The 26,371-nt window shown below is 37.8% G+C and overlaps 1 protein-coding gene across 1 annotated transcript in view; it reads left to right on the plus strand.

The window, feature by feature from the left end:
* The window catches only part of LOC134826600 (myophilin-like), a 105,575-nt gene that overhangs the window by 50,141 nt on the left and 29,063 nt on the right, over positions 1 to 26,371 (plus strand). The window lies entirely within an intron of this gene.

Genomic DNA, 26,371 nt, shown 5'->3' on the forward strand with positions numbered 1-26,371 from the left:
GCCAAGAATCCTGGGTGAAGGTCAAAAGTCCTGAGCCTGGGGCCAAAGTGATAAAGATTTTGAAATTTCAAGGACCCCAAGAGGCTGAATTAATTGATAGTTACCCACTTTTATGTCATCTCTGCCGCCATCTTAATAAGGTCTCTGCACAGGCCTCCTCTTCAATGTTATTGTTAGTGCTGAAGTTGTAGGGGCAATGTGGTAACAAATGATCAGCCAGGAAGAGTCACAGTTCCGGAGGATCTTTGACTAATCCCAATTCGGGAAAACGACTGTGCTGAATATGAAACTGAAATAACTCACATCATTGGAAAAAACATACTATTCCTGGTGATTTAACAGAATTATTTGATATATAAGCATCTTTTTAAACTTTCATTTTCTCGATCGTGTCTTGTGGCTGTGCCATTTTCAGTGACAAAAAAATTTTCATTCAAAAAAAATTCAGTCAAAACAGTGAAATTTGGGTCGCGGAGCTTGGAGCTGAGAGCTGAAATTCGAATTTTTCCTACCGGTAGGACATATTCAAAATATTTATTTCATCATTGCATCAAAGTTTTCTCCGGATATACTGCCTTCAGTACCTTGACGGCGACTTGTGTCAATCTCACCGACCTCACTAATTTCGGTCAAGGGACGGCAGAAAAGCTCCTTTTAAAAAGGATGATAATTAATCACTCTACAGTCGACTGTCACGTGACAAAAACGCCGTGATTTCATTGGTTAACCTAATAACGCGCCGCAGATCTCTATAAACACAAATTATTCATCGCGCGTGCAGTAAACTCAAATTAAGTCCTAATTTGTTACCGAAATTTGGCAACAATCAACATCATGGCACAATTAAGTCACGTGCCCAGTAAATTGCTAATCAAATGTACGGCACTTATACAGTCTACAGTGTATGAATTCATGAACAACTTTCAAAACTTAACCACAAAACCGACTCTGAGCACTATTTCTAGGTTCTGAAACGACTAAATGATGCAAATTATAAATCCTCAGAGCTGATCCCACTCTACATTAAAAACACTTTCCAACTACAAAACTTAACCACAAAACCGACTCTGAGCACTATTTCTAGGTTCTGAAACGACTAAATGATGCAAATTATAAATCCTCAGAGCTGATCCCACTCTACATTAAAAACACTTTCCAACTACAAAACTTAACCACAAAACCAGCTCTGACCACTATTTCTAGGTTCTGAAACGACTAAATGATGCAAATTATAAATCCTCAGAGCTGATCCCACTCTACATGAAAAACACTTTCCAACTACAAAACTTAACCACAAAACCAGCTCTGACCACTATTTCTAGGTTCTCAAACGACTAAATGATGCAAATTATAAATCCTCAGAGCTGATCCCACTCTACATTAAAAACAGTTTCCAACTACAAAACTTAACCACAAAACCAGCTTTTAGCACTATTTCTAGGTTCTGAAACGTCTAAATGATGCGAATTATAAATCCTCAGAGCTGATCCCACTCTACATTAAAAACACTTTCCAACTACAAAACTTAACCACAAAACCAGCTTTGAGCACTATTTCTAGGTTCTCAAACGACTAAATGATGCGAATTATAAATCCTCAGAGCTGATCCCACTCTACATTAAAAACACTTTCCAACTACAAAACTTAACCACAAAACCAGCTCTGACCACTATTTCTAGGTTCTGAAACGACTAAATGATGCGAATTATAAATCCTCAGAGCTGATCCCACTCTACATTAAAAACACTTTCCAACTACAAAACTTAACCACAAAACCGACTCTGACCACTATTTCTAGGTTCTGAAACGTCTAAATGATACGAATTATAAATCCTCAGAGCTGATCCCACTCTACATTAAAAACACTTTCCAACTACAAAACTTAACCACAAAACCGACTCTGAGCACTATTTCTAGGTTCTGAAACGACTAAATGATGCAAATTATAAATCCTCAGAGCTGATCCCACTCTACATTAAAAACACTTTCCAACTACAAAACTTAACCACAAAACCAGCTCTGACCACTATTTCTAGGTTCTGAAACGACTAAATGATGCAAATTATAAATCCTCAGAGCTGATCCCACTCTACATTAAAAACACTTTCCAACTACAAAACTTAACCACAAAACCAGCTCTGACCACTATTTCTAGGTTCTGAAACGACTAAATGATGCGAATTATAAATCCTCAGAGCTGATCCCACTCTACATTAAAAACACTTTCCAACTACAAAACTTAACCACAAAACCGACTCTGAGCACTATTTCTAGGTTCTGAAACGACTAAATGATGCAAATTATAAATCCTCAGAGCTGATCCCACTCTACATTAAAAACACTTTCCAACTACAAAACTTAACCACAAAACCAGCTTTTAGCACTATTTCTAGGTTCTGAAACGTCTAAATGATGCGAATTATAAATCCTCAGAGCTGATCCCACTCTACATGAAAAACACTTTCCAACTACAAAACTTAACCACAAAACCAGCTCTGACCACTATTTCTAGGTTCTCAAACGACTAAATGATACGAATTATAAATCCTCAGAGCTGATCCCACTCTACATTAAAAACACTTTCCAACTACAAAACTTAACCACAAAACCAGCTCTGACCACTATTTCTAGGTTCTGAAACGACTAAATGATGCAAATTATAAATCCTCAGAGCTGATCCCACTCTACATGAAAAACACTTTCCAACTACAAAACTTAACCACAAAACCAGCTCTGACCACTATTTCTAGGTTCTCAAACGACTAAATGATGCAAATTATAAATCCTCAGAGCTGATCCCACTCTACATTAAAAACACTTTCCAACTACAAAACTTAACCACAAAACCGACTCTGAGCACTATTTCTAGGTTCTGAAACGACTAAATGATGCAAATTATAAATCCTCAGAGCTGATCCCACTCTACATTAAAAACACTTTCCAACTACAAAACTTAACCACAAAACCAGCTCTGACCACTATTTCTAGGTTCTGAAACGACTAAATGATGCAAATTATAAATCCTCAGAGCTGATCCCACTCTACATGAAAAACACTTTCCAACTACAAAACTTAACCACAAAACCAGCTCTGACCACTATTTCTAGGTTCTGAAACGTCTAAATGATACGAATTATAAATCCTCAGAGCTGATCCCACTCTACATTAAAAACACTTTCCAACTACAAAACTTAACCACAAAACCGACTCTGAGCACTATTTCTAGGTTCTGAAACGACTAAATGATGCAAATTATAAATCCTCAGAGCTGATCCCACTCTACATTAAAAACACTTTCCAACTACAAAACTTAACCACAAAACCAGCTCTGACCACTATTTCTAGGTTCTGAAACGACTAAATGATGCAAATTATAAATCCTCAGAGCTGATCCCACTCTACATTAAAAACACTTTCCAACTACAAAACTTAACCACAAAACCAGCTCTGACCACTATTTCTAGGTTCTGAAACGACTAAATGATGCGAATTATAAATCCTCAGAGCTGATCCCACTCTACATTAAAAACACTTTCCAACTACAAAACTTAACCACAAAACCGACTCTGAGCACTATTTCTAGGTTCTGAAACGACTAAATGATGCGAATTATAAATCCTCAGAGCTGATCCCACTCTACATTAAAAACACTTTCCAACTACAAAACTTAACCACAAAACCAGCTCTGACCACTATTTCTAGGTTCTGAAACGACTAAATGATGCAAATTATAAATCCTCAGAGCTGATCCCACTCTACATTAAAAACACTTTCCAACTAAAAAACTTAACCACAAAACCAGCTCTGACCACTATTTCTAGGTTCTGAAACGACTAAATGATGCAAATTATAAATCCTCAGAGCTGATCCCACTCTACATTAAAAACACTTTCCAACTACAAAACTTAACCACAAAACCAGCTCTGACCACTATTTCTAGGTTCTCAAACGACTAAATGATGCAAATTATAAATCCTCAGAGCTGATCCCACTCTACATTAAAAACACTTTCCAACTACAAAACTTAACCACAAAACCAGCTCTGACCACTATTTCTAGGTTCTGAAACGACTAAATGATGCAAATTATAAATCCTCAGAGCTGATGCCACTCTACATTAAAAACACTTTCCAACTACAAAACTTAACCACAAAACCAGCTCTGACCACTATTTCTAGGTTCTGAAACGACTAAATGATGCAAATTATAAATCCTCAGAGCTGATCCCACTCTACATTAAAAACACTTTCCAACTACAAAACTTAACCACAAAACCAGCTCTGACCACTATTTCTAGGTTCTGAAACGACTAAATGATGCAAATTATAAATCCTCAGAGCTGATCCCACTCTACATGAAAAACACTTTCCAACTACAAAACTTAACCACAAAACCAGCTCTGACCACTATTTCTAGGTTCTCAAACGACTAAATGATGCAAATTATAAATCCTCAGAGCTGATCCCACTCTACATTAAAAACAGTTTCCAACTACAAAACTTAACCACAAAACCAGCTTTTAGCACTATTTCTAGGTTCTGAAACGTCTAAATGATGCGAATTATAAATCCTCAGAGCTGATCCCACTCTACATTAAAAACACTTTCCAACTACAAAACTTAACCACAAAACCAGCTTTGAGCACTATTTCTAGGTTCTCAAACGACTAAATGATGCGAATTATAAATCCTCAGAGCTGATCCCACTCTACATTAAAAACACTTTCCAACTAAAAAACTTAACCACAAAACCAGCTCTGACCACTATTTCTAGGTTCTCAAACGACTAAATGATGCAAATTATAAATCCTCAGAGCTGATCCCACTCTACATTAAAAACACTTTCCAACTACAAAACTTAACCACAAAACCAGCTCTGACCACTATTTCTAGGTTCTGAAACGACTAAATGATGCAAATTATAAATCCTCAGAGCTGATCCCACTCTACATTAAAAACACTTTCCAACTACAAAACTTAACCACAAAACCAGCTCTGACCACTATTTCTAGGTTCTGAAACGACTAAATGATGCAAATTATAAATCCTCAGAGCTGATCCCACTCTACATTAAAAACACTTTCCAACTACAAAACTTAACCACAAAACCAGCTCTGACCACTATTTCTAGGTTCTGAAACGACTAAATGATGCAAATTATAAATCCTCAGAGCTGATCCCACTCTACATGAAAAACACTTTCCAACTACAAAACTTAACCACAAAACCAGCTCTGACCACTATTTCTAGGTTCTCAAACGACTAAATGATGCAAATTATAAATCCTCAGAGCTGATCCCACTCTACATTAAAAAACAGTTTCCAACTACAAAACTTAACCACAAAACCAGCTTTTAGCACTATTTCTAGGTTCTGAAACGTCTAAATGATGCGAATTATAAATCCTCAGAGCTGATCCCACTCTACATTAAAAACACTTTCCAACTACAAAACTTAACCACAAAACCAGCTTTGAGCACTATTTCTAGGTTCTCAAACGACTAAATGATGCGAATTATAAATCCTCAGAGCTGATCCCACTCTACATTAAAAACACTTTCCAACTACAAAACTTAACCACAAAACCAGCTCTGACCACTATTTCTAGGTTCTGAAACGACTAAATGATGCGAATTATAAATCCTCAGAGCTGATCCCACTCTACATTAAAAACACTTTCCAACTACAAAACTTAACCACAAAACCGACTCTGACCACTATTTCTAGGTTCTGAAACGTCTAAATGATACGAATTATAAATCCTCAGAGCTGTTCCCACTCTACATTAAAAACACTTTCCAACTACAAAACTTAACCACAAAACCGACTCTGAGCACTATTTCTAGGTTCTGAAACGACTAAATGATGCAAATTATAAATCCTCAGAGCTGATCCCACTCTACATTAAAAACACTTTCCAACTACAAAACTTAACCACAAAACCAGCTCTGACCACTATTTCTAGGTTCTGAAACGACTAAATGATGCAAATTATAAATCCTCAGAGCTGATCCCACTCTACATTAAAAACACTTTCCAACTACAAAACTTAACCACAAAACCAGCTCTGACCACTATTTCTAGGTTCTGAAACGACTAAATGATGCGAATTATAAATCCTCAGAGCTGATCCCACTCTACATTAAAAACACTTTCCAACTACAAAACTTAACCACAAAACCGACTCTGAGCACTATTTCTAGGTTCTGAAACGACTAAATGATGCAAATTATAAATCCTCAGAGCTGATCCCACTCTACATTAAAAACACTTTCCAACTACAAAACTTAACCACAAAACCAGCTTTTAGCACTATTTCTAGGTTCTGAAACGTCTAAATGATGCGAATTATAAATCCTCAGAGCTGATCCCACTCTACATGAAAAACACTTTCCAACTACAAAACTTAACCACAAAACCAGCTCTGACCACTATTTCTAGGTTCTCAAACGACTAAATGATGCAAATTATAAATCCTCAGAGCTGATCCCACTCTACATTAAAAACAGTTTCCAACTACAAAACTTAACCACAAAACCAGCTTTTAGCACTATTTCTAGGTTCTGAAACGTCTAAATGATGCGAATTATAAATCCTCAGAGCTGATCCCACTCTACATTAAAAACACTTTCCAACTACAAAACTTAACCACAAAACCAGCTTTGAGCACTATTTCTAGGTTCTCAAACGACTAAATGATGCGAATTATAAATCCTCAGAGCTGATCCCACTCTACATTAAAAACACTTTCCAACTAAAAAACTTAACCACAAAACCAGCTCTGACCACTATTTCTAGGTTCTCAAACGACTAAATGATGCAAATTATAAATCCTCAGAGCTGATCCCACTCTACATTAAAAACACTTTCCAACTACAAAACTTAACCACAAAACCAGCTCTGACCACTATTTCTAGGTTCTGAAACGACTAAATGATGCAAATTATAAATCCTCAGAGCTGATCCCACTCTACATTAAAAACACTTTCCAACTACAAAACTTAACCACAAAACCAGCTCTGACCACTATTTCTAGGTTCTGAAACGACTAAATGATGCAAATTATAAATCCTCAGAGCTGATCCCACTCTACATTAAAAACACTTTCCAACTACAAAACTTAACCACAAAACCAGCTCTGACCACTATTTCTAGGTTCTGAAACGACTAAATGATGCAAATTATAAATCCTCAGAGCTGATCCCACTCTACATGAAAAACACTTTCCAACTACAAAACTTAACCACAAAACCAGCTCTGACCACTATTTCTAGGTTCTCAAACGACTAAATGATGCAAATTATAAATCCTCAGAGCTGATCCCACTCTACATTAAAAACAGTTTCCAACTACAAAACTTAACCACAAAACCAGCTTTTAGCACTATTTCTAGGTTCTGAAACGTCTAAATGATGCGAATTATAAATCCTCAGAGCTGATCCCACTCTACATTAAAAACACTTTCCAACTACAAAACTTAACCACAAAACCAGCTTTGAGCACTATTTCTAGGTTCTCAAACGACTAAATGATGCGAATTATAAATCCTCAGAGCTGATCCCACTCTACATTAAAAACACTTTCCAACTACAAAACTTAACCACAAAACCGACTCTGACCACTATTTCTAGGTTCTGAAACGTCTAAATGATACGAATTATAAATCCTCAGAGCTGATCCCACTCTACATTAAAAACACTTTCCAACTACAAAACTTAACCACAAAACCGACTCTGAGCACTATTTCTAGGTTCTGAAACGACTAAATGATGCAAATTATAAATCCTCAGAGCTGATCCCACTCTACATTAAAAACACTTTCCAACTACAAAACTTAACCACAAAACCAGCTCTGACCACTATTTCTAGGTTCTGAAACGACTAAATGATGCAAATTATAAATCCTCAGAGCTGATCCCACTCTACATTAAAAACACTTTCCAACTACAAAACTTAACCACAAAACCAGCTCTGACCACTATTTCTAGGTTCTGAAACGACTAAATGATGCGAATTATAAATCCTCAGAGCTGATCCCACTCTACATTAAAAACACTTTCCAACTACAAAACTTAACCACAAAACCGACTCTGAGCACTATTTCTAGGTTCTGAAACGACTAAATGATGCAAATTATAAATCCTCAGAGCTGATCCCACTCTACATTAAAAACACTTTCCAACTACAAAACTTAACCACAAAACCAGCTTTTAGCACTATTTCTAGGTTCTGAAACGTCTAAATGATGCGAATTATAAATCCTCAGAGCTGATCCCACTCTACATGAAAAACACTTTCCAACTACAAAACTTAACCACAAAACCAGCTCTGACCACTATTTCTAGGTTCTCAAACGACTAAATGATGCGAATTATAAATCCTCAGAGCTGATCCCACTCTACATTAAAAACACTTTCCAACTACAAAACTTAACCACAAAACCAGCTCTGACCACTATTTCTAGGTTCTGAAACGACTAAATGATGCGAATTATAAATCCTCAGAGCTGATCCCACTCTACATAAAAACACTTTCCAACTACAAAACTTAACCACAAAACCGACTCTGACCACTATTTCTAGGTTCTGAAACGTCTAAATGATACGAATTATAAATCCTCAGAGCTGATCCCACTCTACATTAAAAACACTTTCCAACTACAAAACTTAACCACAAAACCGACTCTGAGCACTATTTCTAGGTTCTGAAACGACTAAATGATGCAAATTATAAATCCTCAGAGCTGATCCCACTCTACATTAAAAACACTTTCCAACTACAAAACTTAACCACAAAACCAGCTCTGACCACTATTTCTAGGTTCTGAAACGACTAAATGATGCAAATTATAAATCCTCAGAGCTGATCCCACTCTACATTAAAAACACTTTCCAACTACAAAACTTAACCACAAAACCAGCTCTGACCACTATTTCTAGGTTCTGAAACGACTAAATGATGCGAATTATAAATCCTCAGAGCTGATCCCACTCTACATTAAAAACACTTTCCAACTACAAAACTTAACCACAAAACCGACTCTGACCACTATTTCTAGGTTCTGAAACGACTAAATGATACGAATTATAAATCCTCAGAGCTGATCCCACTCTACATTAAAAACACTTTCCAACTACAAAACTTAACCACAAAACCGACTCTGAGCACTATTTCTAGGTTCTGAAACGACTAAATGATGCAAATTATAAATCCTCAGAGCTGATCCCACTCTACATTAAAAACACTTTCCAACTACAAAACTTAACCACAAAACCAGCTCTGACCACTATTTCTAGGTTCTGAAACGACTCGGAGCAGTTCTTCAAGCCCCGCATTCATCCGTCGCAACACTATTATCTGATAGAGTTTTGATGCCGTGGAGCGTAGGGTAATGCCCCTGTTGTTCGAGCAGTATGATGTATCACCCTTTTTCGGGACAATAACAATGATACCCTTAACCCAATCCTCTGGCACATTCTCTGTCTCCCATACACGTGCAAACAGTTTCTCAAGCCTGTCTAAAAGACCAGAAGCCCCATACTTCAGCTGTTCGTTGGAAATTTCATCAATTCCAGGGCTCTTGTGATTCTTCAGACCCTTTAAAGCCTCAGATATCTCTGTTCTGCTAGGGGGTATATCACTATCACTCAGATACGGAAAACATGGTGCGACCTCTAGACTGTCTCGGTCTGAAAGGTCCACGTCTCCTATCTGCGGATTTAGTAGTTCAGCGAAGTGCTCACCCCATCGTTTTCGTTGAGCAGCGGGGTCAGAAATCAACTTCTCGGTTTTATCTCTGACAGCAGTTGACTTCCGACTCTTCTTGCCTGACAAGGACTTGATCATCTGCCAGACCTCCCTCTGCTGACCGTGTGAAGAAGCTGTTTCCAGATCGGCTGCAACCTGTAAAGCCCAGTTCTCATCGTCCTTCTTGCAGCTCTTCTTAACACGCTTATTAGCAAGAGAATACTCAGATCTATTGAATCCATCACTTGTGCATTTCTGCTTGACCTTACTCCGCTCCGTGATGAGATCCTTTGTCTCTTGTGACAAGTGCTGCTTCTTCCTCCGGCGCGGGCGTTGACCCAAAACCTCCAAAGAAACTTCCCTGATGCCCTCCTTGACCAACTCCCACTCTCCATCCAGACTCTCTTCCACCGGCAGACCACTGAATCGGTTATGCAGTGCGATGCAATACTCCTGCACCTTAGATTGGTCACGCAGATGCTCGATAGCTGGTGCTTTTCTATGTGACCCTTGTATCTTTTTGATTCCCATCAGTTTGATCCTCATAGGACTCTTGACCAAGTAGTGATCAGAGCCTATGTCTGCACCTCTATAAGTTCGAACATCAAGAAGAGAGTGACTCCACTTGGTAGAGATACAAACATGATCTATCTGATTGACAGTACGGCTATAATTGGGAGACCTCCAGGTGCCTTTATGGATGTCCTTGTGTTGAAACAATGTTCCTCCAACTGTCAACTGATACATGGCACAGAAATCCAACAGCCGAAGTCCGTTATTACTTGACGTCTCATGTAAGGACTCTCCTCCAATTACCCCAGACCAAGATGAAATCAAAAGTGCAAATTTCAATGTTGTCACATTGAAACGTTAAATAATTCCTTTCCTCCTTATTTTATTTTTCATAAATATCTTATCAGCTAGCAAAGAAAAACAGTCCTGGCTGTCCAAGAACCCTAACACGAGGGCCGGAACACACAAGCAGTGGTAGCAGGAAATACAACAAGCAGTGGCGTAACAACAATACGAACTAGAGGGACTATAAAAACAGGTTACCACTTCCTGTAAAGAAGAAGAATAAAAAACATTCCCCCATCTCACGTGCGTCGTGCAGGCAGATTAAAAATCTTACTGTTATCTATATTTTGAGACCTCATGTGGCGTGTTTTTCTGCTTTTTATACTTATATAGCACTAAAGATTCTGCAGTCTTAACTCTTATACTTTTCAAGTACAAATAATTGACTTCGGTAAAATTGTAATATGCCGACTCGCTATAAAGGTTTAAAACATGAGTGATTGTTGGTTGTAAAGTGCTAAGTATTTTTCCTTCTTAAATGGCTATATAAAAATGCTTGTTATATTAGCCGGAGTTTAGCAGCTCTGAAACAACCTTATGATAGAGCGCACAAATATAGAGCAGCTGTTATGAACAGTCAACTAACAGCCATTTTAACGGCCGTGATCATGTCGTTACGATAATACGTCTCAGCATTTTTAGCCGGTTAATTAGTTTACCGGCAATAAAAAATCTTACGCAGTGGGAGCTCTGAGGATTTATAATTCGCATCATTTAGTCGTTTGAGAACCTAGAAATAATGCTCAGAGTCGGTTTTGTGGTTAAGTTTTGTAGTTGGAAAGTGTTTTTAATGTAGAGTGGGATCAGCTCTGAGGATTTATAATTCGCATCATTTAGTCGTTTTAGAACCTAGAAATAATGCTCAGAGTCGGTTTTGTGGTTAAGTTTTATAGTTGGAAAGTGTTTTTAATGTAGAGTGGGATCAGCTCTGAGGATTTATAATTCGCATCATTTAGTCGTTTCAGAACCTAGAAATAGTGCTCAGAGTCGGTTTTGTGGTTAAGTTTTGTAGTTGGAAAGTGTTTTTAATGTAGAGTGGGATCAGCTCTGAGGATTTATAATTCGCATCATTTAGTCGTTTCAGAACCTAGAAATAGTGCTCAGAGTCGGTTTTGTGGTTAAGTTTTATAGTTGGAAAGTGTTTTTAATGTAGAGTGGGATCAGCTCTGAGGATTTATAATTCGCATCATTTAGTCGTTTGAGAACCTAGAAATAGTGGTCAGAGCTGCTTTTGTGGTTAAGTTTTGTAGTTGGAAAGTGTTTTTAATGTAGAGTGGGATCAGCTCTGAGGATTTATAATTCGCATCATTTAGTCGTTTCAGAACCTAGAAATAGTGGTCAGAGTCGGTTTTGTGGTTAAGTTTTGTAGTTGGAAAGTGTTTTTAATGTAGAGTGGGATCAGCTCTGAGGATTTATAATTCGCATCATTTAGTCGTTTCAGAACCTAGAAATAGTGGTCAGAGCTGGTTTTGTGGTTAAGTTTTGTAGTTGGAAAGTGTTTTTAATGTAGAGTGGGATCAGCTCTGAGGATTTATAATTCGCATCATTTAGTCGTTTCAGAACCTAGAAATAGTGGTCAGAGCTGGTTTTGTGGTTAAGTTTTGTAGTTGGAAAGTGTTTTTAATGTAGAGTGGGATCAGCTCTGAGGATTTATAATTCGCATCATTTAGTCGTTTCAGAACCTAGAAATAGTGTTCAGAGTCGGTTTTGTGGTTAAGTTTTGTAGTTGGAAAGTGTTTTTAATGTGCTCACTATTAATGTAAACAAACAATGATCACCTCCCCGCCAGTATCCACATCTATACAATATGCATATGTAATCGTCTTTAATTGGGGATGATGGGGCGAAGACGTGATTATATATGATAAAGTGCCAGGTGGTGACAATAATTGAGGGTGTGTAAGTGTGAGGATGAAGAATCAGTCTTGATGCAGCTAGGAGGGTGAAGGAGGTAAAAATATGTACAGTACAATATCATAGAAACTAAGAACAAAAATCCTCTTACAGTTACATCAGTAAAAACCGATATGCTTGCCTTCAATTAAAAACCTTGCTTTAAAAATGATATTGTTATTCAAGTTAAAAGCCTTCGAAGTTTTGTAATAATCTATCGCATGATATTGTATATCAATCAAATTGCAACTCTTAAGTTAACTTGTTGTTTAATTATTTTATTGAATCACAGCTGAACACATGTAGTACGCGTACCTAATATTCGGCGGTTGATCAACTTTTCCCATATTTTACATAATGCTGCTGAACCTGTTAATTAAAATATTTGCTGTAAATATCTATAATATAATATTCACACTAGATTCTAGAAGGCAAAGTTCAAATGAACCAAACATCATATTAATATATTGATCAACAAATATATGGATTCCTACAGAATATTTCGAATTGCAGTCGGAACTGCAGACGTACATTTTGTTAGTTTACTAAATTAACTGGTCGAAACACTTCTATAGAAATAAAATCAAGTTAGACAATAAATTTATACTCTATAAACTACACGGTAATAGTATATTATAAAGATAACAATAATGTCAGTTTCGGCTGCTCAGGTCACAATCCGAAAACCTATATGTTTTTGCAGCCTAGATTTAGGAATTATAATGTCAGAAATTAATGATTTAAATAAGAAGCTCAGTGATTCTAAAGTGAGCAGCATTTTAGACCGTAAACGTTTACAATAGCTGGGTCAGCTGGCTTAAGGAACAACAATAGATGCTCTTCGTATATAAAAGAAACACCATTACAATTAGCGCAAACGTGGATACTGGATATTATAAGTTCGTAATGTTATAACATATAACATCTGATCGATCATTGACAAATGGACACGATATCAAATGGACACGATATCGTGTCCATTAACATATGTTTAAATAGGACTCAAGCAATCAGGCTTAACCTAAACTAATGATGCTTTATATTAAAATCTCAGCATTTTGATCCAGCAAACAATTCTTTCTGTACCTAGCATATGTCAGTACACCTGCGAGCAAAAATGCAGCAAATGAGGATAAATATTTTTAACAGCTATTCATTAAACTTATAGGATTATAACTACATATAAGGTATAACACAAGTGGCACTGATGCAGATGAATCATGGATAATTATTGACTGTTGACGAAAACTCGAAGTTAGAAATCCAAAGTAAGCTGCATGTAGTAGAAACGTAATTGGGAAATCAGGATACAATATGATGACACGTAACGCGCGCGTATAACATGTGCTCTATCCAATGCGAAACTAAAGTGATGAAAATAAGAGAATCGACTGTAGAGTGATTTAGCGCGACCGTTTTAAAAAATCTTCCAACATCTCTTTTAATATTTTGATGATTTTCCGTTTATCAAAGCTTTATTCGGGAATAGAACTTCGAGTACCTCAATCGTATTGTGCTATCCTGATCAGTGACCCTGTAAAATGGTCATTCAAGAAAATTTCAGTCAAAACATTGAAATTTGGGTCGCGGAGAGCCTGGAAGGTGCCTCATTAAGTACAGGGTGTCCCAAAAAACACTACCCAGTGAGAAATCCTCCTAATTTTCTCAATTGTCTTTAATTGTACTCATGTCTTATGTCTTAGTATGTTTACATAAAGGGTTGGGAGATTTGTTTGAGACTTCTGAAAACTTAAGCAAACTATTTTAAGTCCTCATTTTAAAATGTCAAAAATTGTCCGGAATAGTCCTCAAATTATGGGCTCGTCCACCATTTGGAGCGCTGAGCCAAGAGGAAAAAAACTTTTGTCATGAATTTGATTGCAAACTGTTCCTTTTTGTCTCATCTAACTAATGCTAAAAGTCCCAAGAGGTGCTCAAAAATGGTCATTTCCCAGCTGGCCTGGAACCGAAAAATGGACGATGGGCCGAATTTGCATAAATTATGCATTTTTTTATGCGAAAGTCGCTAATTTTCTAGCTTTAATGGTTGCATATGTTTTTTGGTAAGTGTACTGACAGATCAAAGTAGCCAAAAATTTTAAATAATATGAAAATAGGGCAAAATTACGCAGTTAAAGGTAAAAAAGGGTGTGGCCCGAAAATGCTCCCAAAACATGCTGGACCATATCAAAAACCTCCATTTCAGTTCTCATTGTGAAGAATACTTTCCATTGTGTCTGTATATGCCTGGTTTACAACTTGGGACAGTCTAAACGTTTCAAAACTAGGATTCTATGGATGGACGAAAACTATCACCTATTCTGGGATCATACCAAGATTTCTTCGCTATCTTTAACATCGAAAAAATGTTGCCCATCAAGTTCATATGAGACTCCCAATGGTCCTTAAATAGTCTCCTAACCCTCTAGAAAATCATACTAAGAGATCAAAACCAATGAGTTCAAACTGAGAAAATTAAGAGGGTTTCTTATTGGGTAGTGTTTTTTGGGACACCCTGTATTCTTTAACTTCTTCAGCTTTCCACCATGACTTTGTTCTTCACAAAACCTCATTTGAAGCAATATGGAAATAAAATGGAACACTTTGGTTTTGCTTCTGTGGGTGAATATCAGTTTGATAAATTCAGTGGACAATCCTATAAATGCATACAGGTAAGTTTTAATGCCCCCCAGGAAATGTAATATGCAACATTTCATTTACATTGACTTCCGAAGTCTACGTGCTTTCAATTTCAGCTGTCGTGGTCCTTAAGTACACGATTGTATATTGTCAATTCAACAATTTCCTTTTGTGATTTCATTTAGTTGGTCACCATCAAACGATAAGGTAAGGATCCAATAATAATAATATGCTAATCTAAAATCATTGATCCGGCCGAAACTTATTATCATAACATTAACCCACCAACCTTTTAGTGATAATTCCCAAAAAATTTTAGTCAAAATAATTTTTATCTTTTCGTTCTTCTTTTTGATAATGATTTTTCTAGATAAAAAACCCAAAAGCTTCAATGTTAATGCCAATGGCTAATGTGGTACAGAAACAGTAAAACCCTGATATGTTGCACCCCGATTTAACGCGTATGTTACCTTAGGCTTAACATATTCATAATCATAGGCTGATTTCCTTATCAAAACCCAATTTACGGCAGCTGTATCTCCTTTCTCCAAATTACGCGGTAAATCGGGGTTTTACTATAATTAGAAATATCATGGTCAATTTTCTTAACTCCACTATAAACATCATATTTCAGGTATGATGAACTTTGCAGTAACGTTTCTGAGGCTATCTTTATATCAGGCTATCTCGTGAGAATCTTAAAATGGATTTGGAAACCTTCAGTTTTACCAGACTACAATATTCATATAATTACAAACAACTTTAACTCGTTCATTTTCGGTTTTATGGATTCATTTTGTTTCGACTTTCGCTTTCTTTCTAACCGTAGGTTATAATTATATTTTGATACCTCAATATCAATATCATTGGTACATTTCTTTGACTTTTCTTCAGAGAAGATTGTAATAAATTTACATTGATAACGAGGCCTCTGATCGTCATCTTCTTACAGCGTTCGATGTCTGTGTGAAAGGTAAAATGGTGACATCCTCTGGATCAGGCAGAGGTCGAGTGTTATCGGAATTACATCAAGTCTTGAAAATTATTCGAGAAGAATCTCGAATAATTTACCTTATTGGACCTTATTTGGACGGACATTAATTGAACGCTGGAGGCCCTAACGTTCATTTTAATGTCTGTTCAAATAAAGTCCGTTCATTTAAGGTCCGTCCAAGTTAAAGTCCGTTGATTTTTTTCAAAAATTTTTCCACTTCGAACTTTTTGTCATAAGAATATGACAACTATGAGAACTTTATTGTGCCGTAAGTTAACGACGGAAAGGTTCTCCTTGGTCTGCCGGAGGCACAGAAAACTCTACTAGTGTATGATGTTTTCAAGGGTCACTTGGCGGAAAAAGTCAACGAAATTATGGCACTCAACAACATAGTTCATGAGCTAGTCCCCGCCAACATGACAAACTTGTTCCAGCTTCTAGATATTACGGTAAATCGTGTTGCCAAGGACATTGTCCGACGTTGTTATAGTTCATATTACTCAGGGGAGGTAATGAAACAGTGCTAGGAAAGCTCCACGTGATGTTAAGGATAACCTAAAGTTGTCTAAGATAAAACCACGGGAACCGGTCACTGCGGTGGAAGTCACTGCGGCGGTGTACAGTCCGGCGGAGGACGGTACAGCGGAGGTCGGTACGGCAGTAGTTTCCAAAAAGGTTGGACGGTACGGCGGATCACAAGACACCCACTTTACTGTTTACTTTGGACAGTACGGCGGTACTACTACTACTAGAAACTGTACCTAAGACTTACACATTCAACTAAGTTTTGTTCTAGATTCGCATTATAAGTTTTTTTTCTTTTCTCTTTATCATTTTGTATAATTCTTGTTAGTTTAGTTGTTCATTTTTTTATTCAGGGCTTTGCAGACAATGTAAATCGAGAATATTGAGTTGTTGAAAATCAAAAAGTTGATATAACTTGACACACTCAATAGCAATAATATCTAAATCCCACAAATCATTATCAAGAAGTTACAGCAATCAATAATTCACATAACACTTCTGAGCAGATCCAGGTAAGTCAAGACATCATCTTCGTAAGAGTGGTAGTTCTGCACGATGCGGTCAATCCTCCTGTCCTTGTCGATGTGAGCTTTCTTCCTCTTCGGTGGGTTCTCTCCGACCAGGTAGGCTGCGTGCTTCCCATCTGTTCTTCTGAGCAGATCCAGGTAAGTCAAGACATCATCTTCGTAAGAGTGGTAGTTCTGCACGATGCGGTCAATCCTCCTGTCCTTGTCGCTGTGAGCTTTCTTCCTCTTCGGTGGGTTCTCTCCGACCAGGTAGGCTGCGTGCTTCCCATCTGTTGAACTCTGCTCCATCTGAAGTGCTGTGATGAAGTTGTAGATGGTGGGGTTGGAGTGTCCAAGGATAACGGAGAACTTCTTGTTCCAGGACTCCACGAAGTTGTTCGTTCTGTTCATGTGGAAGTGGGTCCGATCGTAAGCGTTCAAGGAGAGTGGAGGGAACTTGGCTAGTCCAGTACCAGAGGAGGTGGTGAGTCCCTGGATCCATATCGTCTGGAAGTAGGCGAGGAGGTCGTCGATGTCCAAGGTCGGTGGCATCTGGTCCAAGATACTGAAGAAGGCGTCCGGGACGTCCGCTTTAGGAATGTAGGCGAGGATCATCAGTCTGCGTATCCAGATCCGGGTAGGAGTGTAGGTTTTCTGACCAGTAGTGGAATCCGTCGTAACTCGCTCGTACTGCTCCTTGTAGCCAAGTCACTGTACAGCCCGCATCACCGCTTGACACAGATGGAAGTAGCAGACGGCTTTCCATCTTTGGAGTAGCGGAAACCACGGTGTAGAAGGTTCTGACTCTTAGCAGTTCTCCCTCTGACCACCTTCACCGTATCTTCATCGAACATCGTTGTAGCTGTTGTACTCAATTTGTAGTGTTGCAGTACTGGAGAGTGGAGATGGTAGTGCTAATGAGATAATCTCCTCAACTTTGATCCGCTTTATATACTGTTTGCCTCTATCATTATCTACGTTTTACTGAGCAACCTCTCTTCTTGGCTACGGTTGATCAGATTCCTGGATGCGATCCCTCGTGACGTGTTCTCATGCCCTTGTTATTACCCATTGCATCTCGGCGCAGTGATATGAGATCTCACCGTAACAAGCTCATCATACACTCGCTTAACCACCGTTGTGCAGACCGGACGCGATCTGATACGAACCAGAAAGTGGAACAAGAACTGTTCTTAGCAATCAAAATGTATATGTTAAACTTTATCCAATTTAATTTTAATTAAAATTAATTTCAAAGTAACAAAGAGGAAAATACAACTTTTTAAAGCTAATCGATTTTGTTATATTAGCAGTGCTAGGTCTATCTTATAGGTACAGTTTCTAGTAGTAGAAGTACCGCCGTACTGTCCAAAGTAAAGTGGGTGTCATGTGATCCGCCGTACCGTCCAACCTTTTTGGAAACTACCGCCGTACCGACCTCCGCTGTACCGTCCTCCGCAGGACTGTACACCGCCGCAGTGACTTCCGCCGCTGCGTCCTATACCCAAAACCACTTCACGCCGAATGGTTTGTAAAAGTTAACACTGAAATGCAGTTAACGGGTGATACTCGTAAAATATTTGTTTCAAATATTAGGACCGTCGACGAGTACTCCAACTCGGCGCGCGTCCTGCAGGTAGGTTATAAACCTACAAAAATTCAGGACCGCCACCGGGGTAGTTTGATAAAAAAAGGTTTCCATAAAGTTAGAAATCACTGATGCTTTAAGCATGGACTATTTCATGCACGAAAACCAATTTGATGAAGATGATATGTAATATTAAACACTGATCATGTTGATGTACACATATTTTAACATTTTTTACTCCTTAATGACTGCTTTTCTTACTTACTGTATAAAAAATGGATTTAAAAATCATTTTCTGAAATTAAATTTTTGATCGTTTTTAATGCCTTCTACTTCTAGCGTTCATATCAATGTCTGTTCATAATTATGTCCGTTCATGTAATGTACGTCCAAATAAGGTCCGATACGGATAAGGTAGTTGCAGCGTACCACATTGCTATCTAAACTGCAAACCCTACCCATTGCTGAACAAGGCCTTTTTCTTCTCCGTCAAGCGGGATCATCAATAACGAGGTCTGATCGTCATCATCTTACGGCCAAGACTTGATGTCAATTTATTATCGGGGAAAAATACGATTTATGAAGGAGCAACCTTACATTCTACCTACTAGTACTACTCATTTCTCAAGATGTCCACTACATGATGTTGCTTTACTACTTTGACTTATGTCCCTTAAGCGCTTTTACCTACCGTTCACTGAACCTTGACTGCGGCTTTGTTAACAAGGTTTGGCCGGTAGAGGGCCCGCAGTAGTCCCATTACCTTAGTATTGCTGTACAACTACTACAAATTTACATCGCGTTGTTAGTTGTTACTCTGGAGAACGTGAATCCTAAATTTACTACCCTGCTTATGTAAAACTGAAGTAAGTTTGGAATTTAATAGCTTGAAATCGGGGGTTATGGCCGTGGTGGCCTTTTACATTTTTATCTTGCACTAGCTCAACCCTTAAAACTTTATCAAAATGAATTAATTTTTGTTCATTTCTAAAATTTGACTTTTTCCACAAAACTAAGTTTCTAGGAGAATCGATCGAACGCTTAAAGTTATACAAAGGTTGACAACAATTTTATTTTTACTCGAACTTAATTAGCTATTGCCAGTGGAGCCATAAGGGCATAAGCAAATTAACCAAAAAATTTGCTTATATAACAAACCTTGTATTGTCAGCTCAAAACGTCCAGAGAAAAAATTCCGAAGAAGATATATATATATATAATAACGAAACTACTTAGAAAATAACTTCACTTTCAGCTTCACCCACTGTTATATTATAAAAAATGCTGTTAAGGGGGCCGGGGGGGGGGGGGGGTCTTCGTCAAAATTCTCTCGAGTTTATAGTTGTTTTTTATAGAAGGGAGTGTTATCTATCAGCTGCTTTTGTTCCAATGGAAAAATATTGCTCTTAGCCGAAATTATCACCAGTCCGTCAAAGGTCAGCGCTTATGTGTAATCGTATTGCGCGAGCGATTTTCAATCGCGCGTTCTGAAAATCGAGTCTAAAAATCTTCTCCTACATTTTTAGAGCAATCACCCTCAAACTTTCAGGATATGTTCTTAGGATCAGTTAGAAGAGAACTCTCAAGCCAGAACTTTGAGATAGGCCTTTAAAGATTTTTAATTCGATTTTAAAAATCTTGGACCTTTAAAATTCGAGGTATATTTTTCCATGGGACCAAAAGCAGCTGATAGATGTCACTCCCTTCTATCAATAACAACTATAAGTATAAACTCGATTTCGAGAGAATTGGGATGAAGACCCCCTCCGGCCTTCTTAAAATTAAATACGTAGCGTTTCAAGCAAACGTCTGCATACGCAAAGGTATTTGTCGCCGAAAACTAGCGTATTTCGATTTCCACTGTGGAGTAAGAACGATTTTGTACAATAAATATTTCACAATAATATGCACAATTCTTCCATCCGTCACAAATCAGCGTGGACGGTTTGCGGTCTAAAGTAGAATTAGCGAACATAGTCGCTACTTCATGATACTTCTGATCAGTGGTGGCTAGAGTTTGCCTTACCGGAACTAAGACTCCTCTCCCCATAGTGGAGAGGGATTGGACCATATTAAGGAAGTACGGGCTCTCGCGATTATAGGTTTAAACATTTCGGACAAATTTTAGACGTATTCCGGACAAAATTTAACAGCGTCTAAATTTATTTTTTTTTTTCGGGCTTAATCAGAATCTTATTGATTGGAAGCTTCACATATTCTTACGTATTTTTCTTATTATTATATAACTTTATTCAAATCAAAAATAGAACATAAAGAACATCTTGATGACCTGATAAGTCACCAAGAGAAAAATAGCACAGAATAAACTAAATCATGCTTAACTCTCTCCATGCTTTTCTATCTGTCGCTAAAAATCTTAAATGGTATAAATCGTCTGTATTTACAAGTCTAAAGTTTCTATCACTTAAATCGTTCAAAATAGTTTTTAACAAGTTTGACTGGTGTCGTCCGACTCTACCTCTCATCAAACTCTGACTCTCTACAGCAAAATGTAAGGCAAGCTGGGCAGGTGAGTTATTATCACTGCGGAGGATGTGACCGAGCATTCTCCACCGTGCACGAGCAACACGCTCACTTAGTGGTACAACTTCGCAGCGTTTGTATAGAGTCACATTTCGTATGACATTAGGGTAGGTCATGCCGATGATCGTACGGAGATGATTCCTGTGGCAGACATCACGTTTTTGAAGGAGTTGTTTAGATGTTGCCCAACTGTTGCAATTATACATTAGTATTGAAACAACTTGTGCTTCATATATCTTGAGTCGAATCTTCAAGGGTATACGTCTACCTTGTTCCCAGACTTTTTTGTAGTTCTGAAAAGCAATGTTAGCAAGTATACATCGTCTCTTGACATCTTCGATGCTACACAACTTAGAGCCTAAAGAGATAGATGACCTCCAAGGTTCTCTACCTCTGAGTGTTTCTCCTTTGTTATCAACCTCGTTCTTGCCGGCCAGATAGAAATGGGTGAACTCGGTTTTTGACTCATTGACAAAAAGATTCCACTCTTCCAATATCTCTTTACATATTGGCAACAAAGACTCCAAATTTCTTTTATCCTCATCAGTAAAATCAACATCATCTGCGTACTCCAAGTAACAGATTCTCAGCTATGGGATTTTTCTAAAACATTGAATTTAACGGGCGATAATCGTAAAATATTTGTTCCAAATATTAGGACCGTCGACGAGTCCAACTCGGCGGCCGTCCTGGTAGGTTATAAACCTACAACATTGAATACGCCGTATTTTGAGCCGATTTTTTTACGTATTTAACAACAATGATATCATAAAGTTATAATTAATAAAGCCTACACGACGCTATAAAAATGCTGCTACTACAGGTCAAATATTGCTGAAGGATGGATCCAAGGTTTCCATTTCATGGCTTTTATTAATTCCTTGACCACTATCACGTGTTTAGCTGGGGACTCCCTATACTTTATAAGCTATAAGTATAACGTTCATAAACAATTAGATTCGGCGGAATGACAGGCTGAGGCCGCTGAGCGCCACCCAATAATTACGTGTCTGTAACACTAACTGAACACAGCGGTTGTACCTGAGCTGTATCCCCAAATCTAATCGTAACCCTGATTAAAACCCTAACCTTAAGTATTTAAATTTACGTTTATCTAGCCTGTCACGTGACCTTGTGTCATGGCCGGAGATTATATTTATACTAAACTGTAAGTGCAAAGTGTAAGGCCGGGTTTGGGAACCCTTACTTTTTAGTTTGTAAAGATCAGAGCCTGCAAAGTACATGAAAAGTACAATTTTTGTTGGTGATACTGATATTTTTTAAATTTGAGTTATTGTTAATAATTAGTCCCATAAACAATAAAGTAAAAGCAATAGCAAGAATATTTATTTAACCCCGAATATATCATCTCCGGGCTAAAGTCGTAAAGAGTGGATAGATTTTTATTAAAGTCGAGCATTCTCTGACGCGGAGCAGCCATATGCCCGAGCGCGAGCTGAGAGAAATATTGAAATTATACTCACGCGTCTTTAATTCAAATTGTACAGCTTCTTTTTGTTATCCTGATGGCCATTTACATATTTACCAAGTTTTATTAACTTTTAAGGAAGTCTGATAAAGCTCAGCTGCGTAAGGTTTTTTAGCGCCCATAAAAGTTTATGAGTTTAGCAAAATTGCATGATAGCTCCAAAAGGGTTTTCAAAAACCAAACTCTACTTTATCTTGAGTAGGCCAAAAATTTGGCAGCACCTGACCTCGTTAACTTTAAGTTTAATGAGGAGGGAATGACATGACGTCAAGATGCCTCACATGATGTTATTGTTAATAATTGTGGCGACAATAAGTGCAAAGAATTTTAAAAGTATTAAACTAAATATGCGATGCTATCAGCGGCTATTTAGGATTTTAAATTCTAAAGTCAACACTTCTATATAAAATTTCTACAGAATCTAAATTTTAGAATTCAGTTATTTCCGTTATAGAAACAACTAAATTGATAATTTTGTAATCGGTAAGCTAGGTAAACACTCGAATTCATCAACTGTAAAATAGAATTTCAAACCATTATGTACAACATGAATAGATTATATTTTAATTTACAATCTACAATCTAGTAAAAACAAAATTATCTTTAATATAAGTCTGAACCAAAACACCGCTTAACATTTCACTCTTCGTTTTGTTTCTTTTCCTGAAAGATCTGAAAAGTCGTCTTGTCAACCGAATGAGAGGAGTGAAGCAGGAAACTCTGTGAGGTACCGTGTAGAAAGTGGGTGCGGAGTGAGGTGAAGTATGAAGTACAGGATCGTCCTCCTCAAATCCCATCAGGTTATCCTCGTAGTCGGGTGGTGGCAGTAAGTGGTCAGGTATGAGCTGTAGCCGAGAGGTAACCATGGTGTGGTTGAGAGTCAGATAAGTGGGGTCGCAGAGCACAGGATCTTGTAGAGTGGACATTGCTACGGGGACAGGGTGACCAGGAGGGGTAAGTGGAGGAGAGGAGATAGATGAGGGAGGAGGGGAGTGTGAGAGAGGAGGAGGGGAGTGTGGAGAGGGAGGAGGGGTCAGGAGACCAGTAACGTTAACGTAGGTGTGGTCCACGAAGTCCGGGTTATTCAGCTGCAGGTTAACGTAGTTACTATCACTAGGACGGGATGAGAGTGAGAGGTGGGACTTTCTCCGGGTTTGTAGGTTTTCGTAAGGCGAGGGATGATGAACAGAGTGATTGAGGAAAGGAGAGGTGTCGTGCAGAGGAAGGGTTCTATCGGAAGGATTCCTCATTATCGCAGCTTTAGTATAAAGATCCCCCGATGTAGAATACATGTGGTTCACAAGAATAGTTGAGTTAATTCCGCTCATGTTGAGGTTTGGTGGAATAGCAGCTGAATATAAGTAGTGGACAAGCAAAATATAGATATATGTATAACGTATAATGGAGCGCTTATATACATAATCTGAGCTCGCTAAGCGACCCCATGGATTTGTCATAACAAGATAAGTCATATGACCCACCTGATCCGCAAGGAGGGTCTCAATACATACGGTGATATGGTGGGCTGTTACCTGATCCCACAATACGTGACAACACGGTGCAGAGATCGGGTGACATGATATAATTATAAGGTCTCATAGGATCCACTGTATGATCCTTGCATGGATCAGATCATGTGTGAAGATGTGAACCCGAAATAATATGATCTGATATCTGGATCTATGAGAGGTGAACGTAAACACATTTCATATAAACTGGAAGAACATTTTAAATCAGATATGTATTTATTTTAATTTAACTGAAGAGTTGGATCTATCGCATGATGTGGATAAGGATTACGTTTCTGCAGTGCTATATTTATATTTAACGAGGGTTGCAAGTGCTTACTATAGCCAAATTATTGAACATTTCTCACTTAATATAGGAATATCCCTCCTATAACTGGCGAACTTGTCACATATATTTCCCTTTTACCTGACACGTATCACAGGAATGTATGGTATCTGTCGTTGACATGGTATCTATCGTTGCTGGTGCATGCTCCAAATACTAAATCATAGCTGTTTTCAGCGTAACCAGCTTCGTAACACTCATAACAGACTGCATTATATTTATGTGACAAGCTGAATTACGAAGATTTCGTTTTTAATATCAGTTGAAATAATTGCACTGATCGAAAAGCGAATGAAGATTCGTTGACGCAATGAAAGCATTACCAATTACCATTCAATCTGATCGAAAAATCAACTACTGATCAATAATTTGATAAACAAGAGCCAGCAACGAAGAAAGTTCGATGTTTTTAGAAATATCTACTTACGAGCTCATGTTTTAACGTACGTTTGGTACCCACTTAACTGTGGACCGGAGTCTGCATTGCAGACACACGTTGCAACCCCTTTTCGCGCAGTATACAACGTGTAGCGCGGTTTACATCGTGTAGCAACAACATCGAACAGCGCATATTGATTGATCGTGGAGAAGAATCTATGCAGTTTCATAATTACCTCACCTCGGAAATGTAAATAACAAACTTATTAATTTGTTACTACTTTAATATTAGCATTATAAATAATAGAGCTCAGCCGATAGCTCTTTGAAGTTTAGTTTTCTTTGAAATTTCCTTAGAGTTAGACTCAGAGTCCAGTACAAAAAGCCAAAGCTATCTATTCCTTATATCCTTTTTCTCGGAACTGGTCGTTATATAATACATTTCGAGTGAAGGCTAAGAGGAGATGATTTTCAATGAACTTCATGATTTTATAAATATTGTTTATTATAATTGTATTTTATAGTGTTACCTGGCTTGCCAATTTTTATTAATAGTCAACATTCATCATGTGCGGTGTGCGCGCAACAGTATTTGTCGTTCCATTTTTATTTAAAGAGGAGAGCAAGAGATCAGAAACTGAAAGCCAATCAATATATATTCAAATTTGGGCAATTGAATTCTTAACGTCGTTTGAGTGTGTGAAACAGTGTTCGTTTGTAATTAAAAGAAGTGTTTATTACAAAACTTCTAAAATCTTTGTGTCCTTTAAAAAAAAAAAAACTGTAACTATAAAATTTGAATTTAAATTATAAATATAATCATTTCGATTTTTTGAATAATTTTCTGACACATGGTTTGGCACAGTAAAACGAAATAGTGGCTAATATTGGTTATTGAGTGGACAATAGTGAATAAACTTATAGTGATATTATAAAATGATGGAATCGAACTTCGAGTTTTTTGTTTAAGTAAGTGAATTAAGTCACGTGTAGAGTGATTAGTCATCAGCCTTGTAGGTTTATAAACCTTATACTTACCTGCGTACCGAGCAGCGTCTTGTTAAAACAATTATTGAAACAAATATTTACGGGTACCATTGGTAAACTTGAGGCTTGGATTATACGAAGACTCGCTAATAGAACTCGCCAGGAAAGTAGCAAGGAACAGTCAATAGTGCGATTGTTCTTGGACGATTCTGCCAACAGATATTTTCATCACTTCTATTTCTCGAAGACTTGTTGGTTTTTGATAATTGATTCATGTTAAATTCGGTGCCGTGTTCAATTGGCCTTTATATAGCTGAGCAAAGGTTGATGTAACAAATCTTGGATCCAATGACAGGCGCGACCATTAAG

The sequence above is a fragment of the Bolinopsis microptera genome, chromosome 2, assembly GCF_026151205.1.
Source record: "Bolinopsis microptera isolate Bmic1 chromosome 2, MBARI_Bmic_1.0, whole genome shotgun sequence".
Taxonomy (NCBI): domain Eukaryota; kingdom Metazoa; phylum Ctenophora; class Tentaculata; order Lobata; family Bolinopsidae; genus Bolinopsis; species Bolinopsis microptera.